Source organism: Miniopterus natalensis, chromosome 1, assembly GCF_054644295.1.
Source record: "Miniopterus natalensis isolate mMinNat1 chromosome 1, mMinNat1.hap1, whole genome shotgun sequence".
Taxonomy (NCBI): domain Eukaryota; kingdom Metazoa; phylum Chordata; class Mammalia; order Chiroptera; family Miniopteridae; genus Miniopterus; species Miniopterus natalensis.
Window position 1 is genome coordinate 201,079,694 of NC_142081.1, and position 6,204 is coordinate 201,085,897.

Sequence of the window (6,204 nt, forward strand, 5' to 3'; positions counted from 1 at the left end):
TAAGAACCTGGAGTGGCATTTGTTTTGGGCTTTTGTTAATCCTCCCCATAGGGTATTTTTTTTAAAAAAAAATACGTCTTTATTGATTTCAGAGAGAGGAAAGGAGAGGGAGAGAGAAACACCAATGATGAGTCATTGATCGGCTGCCTCCTTCACGCTCCCCACTGAGGATCGAGCCTGAAGCCCGGGCATGTGCCCTGACTGGGAATTGAACTCTGATCTCCTGAGCCACGCCTGGCCGGGCCCAGAGGGTATTTTTTGCATCGATTTTTAGAGTTAAAAGGGAGGGAGGAGAGAGACATTGATGTGAGGGAGACACATCAATTGGTTGCTTCCTCAGTGTGCCCTGACCAGGGCTGGGGGTCGAACCTGCAACCCAGCTACGTGCCCTGGGCCAGAATCGAACCCACGACTCTTCGGTGTGTGGGCCGGTGCTCTAACCACTTAGCACCCCCAGCCAGGGCATTCTGCACATTGCTAATAGGCTGGGCAGGGATGGTCTTCAGACAGGATTAATCAGTTGGGATGTGGGGAGTCCACTATGGAGCAGTCCTAAAGGCTCTATGGAGACTTGGTCGAGTTGGGTGGGCCCCGGAACCTGGTCCAGTGCCTGCTACACCCCATGTGAATGCCCAGCCATGTGAGGTCCTGTGGCAAGTCCCCCGAGGGCCCTGTGATTTTTGAGAGGGTTTCCAGGTGTGGCAGCCATCGGTGCACTTGCTGTGCTCCAGAATTTCCGTTTCCCAAGGAACCTTCATTCCCTCCTTGGGCAGAAGCCACACAGACAGGCTGAGCAAGGCTGTCTTAGTTACCTGTCACTGCATAACACATTTCTCCAAACCTAGTGGCTCGTGAGAGATTTATTATCCCAGCTCCTGTGGCCAAATGGGGTCCTCTCATTCAGGCTGTCATAGACTGTGGTCAAGGTGTCAGCCAGGGCCGGGGCCTCATCTGAAGGCTCGACTGGGGACAGAGCCAGGTCCAGGCTCACTCAGCTGGTTGCTGGCAGGACTTGGCTCCTCACATCCTCGGCGCCCTCTGTCCCTCGCCAGCTGGGCTTCTCCACGTGGCAGCTGGCTTCGTCAGAGCCAGCAAGACGGATGCCAGTCTCATACAGCTGATTTCGGAAATGACAGCCTGTCACTTTTTCGTGAGAAACAAGTCACTGGGCAGCCCATCCTCAAGGAGAGAGGATGACATAGAGTGGACTCCTAGGAGGGGCCCTGTGGGAGCCACTCTGAAAGTCGGCCTACTGTAGGGACCCTTTATGTTCAGTGATTGGACACCCACAGACAGCCCTGAAACCCAGCCTAAATCTCATCCAACCTCGTCCAACAGTTAAGTTAAAACGGGGCACAGACATACGTGTAAGGTGTAAGTGTATCACACTTGTGGAAAACCCAGGGTATTTAAGGGCTAGCGGAGTTCTTAGACTTGGCCTCAAAGCACGACCCATAAAGGGGAAGAACTCTGAACCTGGAACTTGTCAAACGAGGAACTTTTGCTTCGGGAAAGACCCTGTTAGGACAAGACAAACGGCAGATGAAGTCTTTGCGAACCACATGTGGAACCAAGGATTTTATCTGAAATAAAGAACTCAAAACTCTACAGTAAGAAACATCCAATCCTGTGAAAAAACTTTGTGAGTGTATTTGAACCAAACTGTTGACAATTTCCGGGAAGCAGAATCCTAATGGACTGAGAGTGCTCTGGAGGAGGGCAGTTTTGCACCTTGCTTTATGCATTACAATCGAAAGAGGAGTGTAAGTGGGTTACAGGAAATCCACTGGTGGGAGATGAGGGAGGTGGGAGAAAGCATGTCGGGGAGACCTCTGGGGTTGGATGGAAAGTAAAACGACCGACACATACATCTTTGACTTAGGGTTGGGTACAGGACAGTTAACAGTCAACAATTAACATCATAATGGCAGAGGTATGGTCCCGCCCTGGTGGGTGGGTTGTGCCCTGAGGTCTGGGGAAAGGGGCATTACCCTGACATTCCAAAGGACTGTTATCCTAGATGCAAAAGATGCTTGGTTAAGGTAAGACAAATACTATTAGAAAATGAGCCCAGGGGCGTGAAAAGACACGTGGGGCGCTGGGCGAGGACAGCCGTGTACTGTCCTGCTGTCCATGAGGAAGGTGGTTGTGGAGGAAAAGTGGCCACGTGCTAACCTGACGAGCTCAGGGGAGGACTGCGTGGCGACCTCCCAAACTCAGAGACCAAAGTAACCACAGAGGATGGTCCTGGCTTCCAAGGATGTGGCCGAAAAGCCGCTGCTTTTAACAGTTCGGTTGAAGGTGCGGTGCGTCTTCAGTGTGTCTTATCAGGGTCCCACAGAGCGCGGGCCTGCTTGGAAGCCGGGGCCACAAAGTGTTAATCTTGTCGTGGCAGCAGGCATCACAGTGACACTCAGTCACACAAGATGAAGTTACTTATTTCAAATCTAATACACACATCAAACTCATATTCCTCACTCTAATACACACACACATCTATTTCTATAACACTCTGGCACCTTCTCCTTGGGTTGTACTGTATAAAATAAAGCGCAAAGCTGCTGTTCTCAGGAGCACTCTCTCAATCTGACGGGACTCTGCTTCCTGGCAGCTGTGGACGGCTCAGAAACACTGATCTTCCCGGGTCTGCAGGGTCTCCCCTGTCCTGGCAGCTGTGGACGGGCTCACACACACTCACAGATCCTTCCCGGGTCTGCAGGGTCTCCCCTGTCCTGGCAGCTGTGGACGCTCAGACCCACTCATGGATCCTTCCCGGGCTCGCAGGGCCTCGCCGTGCCCCGCGGGTGCCCCTGCAGCGGCGCTGCGGCCTTGCCCACGAAGGCCTCGGGAACCTCGCGGTGGCTCCCAGGCGCCCGCCCCGTCCCGTCCCGCGAGCAGCGTGGCCCCGCCGTGCCCCCGGCCCTGCCCCTGCCCCTGCCCCTGCCCCCCGCCCCCGGGGCCGACTTCCCCTGGCGATTCTCGGCAGAAACGCGTTTGGTACAAGCCGTGGGTTCGGGCTCTTCCCTCCGGCCCGGGGCGGGACGCTGACCCTGCGCCGAGAGCCGCGCCTCCAGCTGCGAGGCCCGGGCGGCGCCCGGGGCCCCCCGCGGGCGTCAGAAGCGCCGCCGGCCCGGCCCGGCTGGGAGCGTCCGCACCGGCCGCCTCGAGGCCCCGACGGGAGTGAGCTCCGGACTGTGGTCCGGGCTCCTGGTCACCGTGGGGACTGACCGCCTCGTTCCTGCACAGGCGCCTGCCCCTGCGCCCCGCCCCCGCCTGCGCCCGCGCGTCCCTCTCCCCGCCGCGCCCCCCACGTGCTCGTCCTCCCACGCAGCACGGGCGGCGGGGGCGGGGCGGCCGCTTTCGGGGACCCCGCCCCCCCGCGCGCCCGAATGAGCCGCTGACCCTGGGCCCGCTCCCGCCTCAGGGCGCCCGCGGGGCGGCGCCAGGCCCGCCGTCCGGGCCCCGCCTCCGCCGGGCGCCTCGTCCTCCGCCGCGCGGCTCTCGCTTCGCGTCTCGAGTGGACGACGGTCCACGGCAGGCTCGGCAAGGCCCTTGCGCAGGCGCACGCTGCTGTCGCCCGCGGGATGGGGACCCCCGGAAGCGGGGACCGCGGGGACGCAAGGGGGTCCCCTGGCGGCGGGCGGCGGCCAATCGTTGGGGCCCCCTGGAGCCACAGGCCCCGCGCCCGTCGCCCCCGCGCACGCCCACGCCGCGCCTGCCCCGCCCTCCCCGGCGCAGCCTCTCCCCTGCGCCTCAGGCCCCGCCCACCAGACGCAGCCCCGCCCCTCCGCCGGCGCTGGCCCGCCCCCCTCCTCAGGCCCCGCCCGCCAACACGCAGCCCCGCCCCTCCGTCGGCGCTGGCCCGCCCCTGGCGCCTCCGGCCCCGCCCACCCAGGCGCAGCCCAGTCCCCGTGCGTGCGGCGCCGCGGAGGGGCGGGCGCTGACCGGCCCGGCGGCCAATGAACGCGGCCGGAGGGGGCGGGGCCGCGTGGTGCGCTCCCCCCGCGGCTGAGGCGCGTCGGCCGTTGCGGGAGGAGCTCGGCGCGCGGGGCCGGCGACTCAGTCGCTCCGCCCGGCCGGCCGTGGCCGCCGCCGCCGCTCGGCCGCGCTCAGGTACCGGCCCAGCGTCGGCCCGCGAGGCGGCGGCCGGGGGCGCGCCCCGTCCCGTGCGTGCGCGCCTCTCGGGGCCGTGCGTGCGCGCGCCTGCGCGGGGCCGCGCGTGAACTTGGGCCGGACGGTCCGGCGGCTGTCAGCGCGCAGAGCCCGGCCCGCGCGGCCCGATGCCCCGCCGCCCGCGTGAGTGCCCAGCGTTTTCGCCGCCGGACCCCGAGAGCGCGGCGGGCGGGTCGCTGAGGGCGCGGGGGCCCCGGGGCCGGGACTCCCGCCGCGCGCCAGGCTCCTCGGACCGGCCCCGGGACCCCTCGTGCGCCCCGGCGCTCCGCGCCCTGCACGCACCGCCCGGCTGTGGGGGGCCGCGCCCGGGCCGCGCCGCCACTTGTTGAGCCGGCGTGGGTGTCGCCCCGGGGCTCGCGCTCGTCACTCCGTAGCGAGGGGGAAGCAGGAAGTTGGACGCGACACGCCGAGCGCTCGGGGCGCCTCCCCGGGGGCCCCGGACGACGTGGGAGGCCCGACCCCCCGGCGACCTGAGCGCGGCGACTGCGCGCGCCGCGGGCGTGTGGCCGACTCCCCGGCGCGGAGCGGAGCGGGGCGCGGCGCGTGGGCGGCGGGCCTGGGCCGCGGGACCTGCCTCTCCACGAGCCCCGCGCTGCGACTCGCGCGGCCCCCGCGGGGCGCCGAACACCCCGCGCTGACCGGGACCGGGCGAGTTTGCGGCGCGCGCGCGGCACCGGGAACTTGCTGCGACCCGGACGCGCGCGGCGCACGGGATTCGAGAGACTCTGCTGCTGCCGACGAGCCGCGGGCACCTCGCTCCCCGGATCGCGGGGGCGGCCCGGCCCCCAGGGCCGCGAGGGCAGAAGGTGGGGCAGCGCCGCGTCCTGGGGCTTTTGAGGTTCTGGACTGTGACTTTGACGTTGGAGCTGAGGTTGTTGAGCAGCGGCGGCTTTGCTTCCGTGGGGCTGGTTAAGTGCAGGGCTCCCGGCAGGTGATTCCTCCGCTTCCAGGAGGTTTCCCCGCCGGGGCTTCCCGGTCCGCCCGGTTCCCCTTCAGCCCCCTCTGGGCTGTGGGCAGTGGTGGCGCGGCCTGGCCCCTCCCGTGGCGCAGCGATGACCCCTCGTGCTCCCCTTCGTGCCCGCGGCCGTGGAACTTGGTCCTGGACCTGTCCTCCCGGCGATGCCGCTTTGAGGGTCGCGCTGCGGCGTGGCCACGTGTGGCATGAATGGGAGCCATTGTGACCCTTCTGCCCGGTGCTGGATCCTTACTTTTTTATTTTATTTTTTTACTTACGTTGGATTTGGGGGCAGAAGGGAGAACAGTCCTTGTTGCCACTGGAAATGCTGATGGAGAGAAGGCCAGAGTTACTGTCTGTTTTAAGTGGATGCACTGGGGCCTTTCCCGGCTATAGGGGCCGTTGCTCGCTGCACTTGTGCGCACGGGGAGCAGGCACCTAAGGAGGCGCATCTGCTTCTACTGGGAGATAAGAGAACCAGGGGGACACTTGGGTATTGTTCACAGGTGCATTGCAAACATTCAGGGGGAAAACTTAAAAAACAAACAAAAACACAGCAAAAATTTCAATATAAATCCTTTCAGCTTTTTCTGCAGCAATATTTCTTAAAGGAAAGTTGACATTCCGTCTTTTAAGCACCGGTTAGAAGTGGTTGTAATTTAAACGTGTGCCAGGAACCCGGGCATTTTCACGCGTGTTGTTTAATGCGATTGCTTGTAGCCTTGGGTGGTGGGTGGTTCTTTCCTGTTTTCAGTCAAGGAAACAGGCTTGGAGAGCCCAGCCAGGGAGCAGGCCAGCCGGAGTCAGAACCCGCATCTCCTGCCCGGGTGATGGGCTCCCGCCCGGCGCCCCTTCCCTCACAGTGGAATCGCTTGCCGTGGCTTTCCCCTGGGTGTGCGGGGCACAGCCTGCTCGCGCCAGGAGAGCCGGAACAAGATGATCTCCATTTTGAGACTCGACTTTCTTCCCCTTTGCTGACTTGGGAGGCTAACACTTCACACATGGTTTCTGTGCCCTTTTAAATGGAATATCCTGCTTTCCAAACCTAGTTGTGGTTTTAGTGTTACCAGGGCATT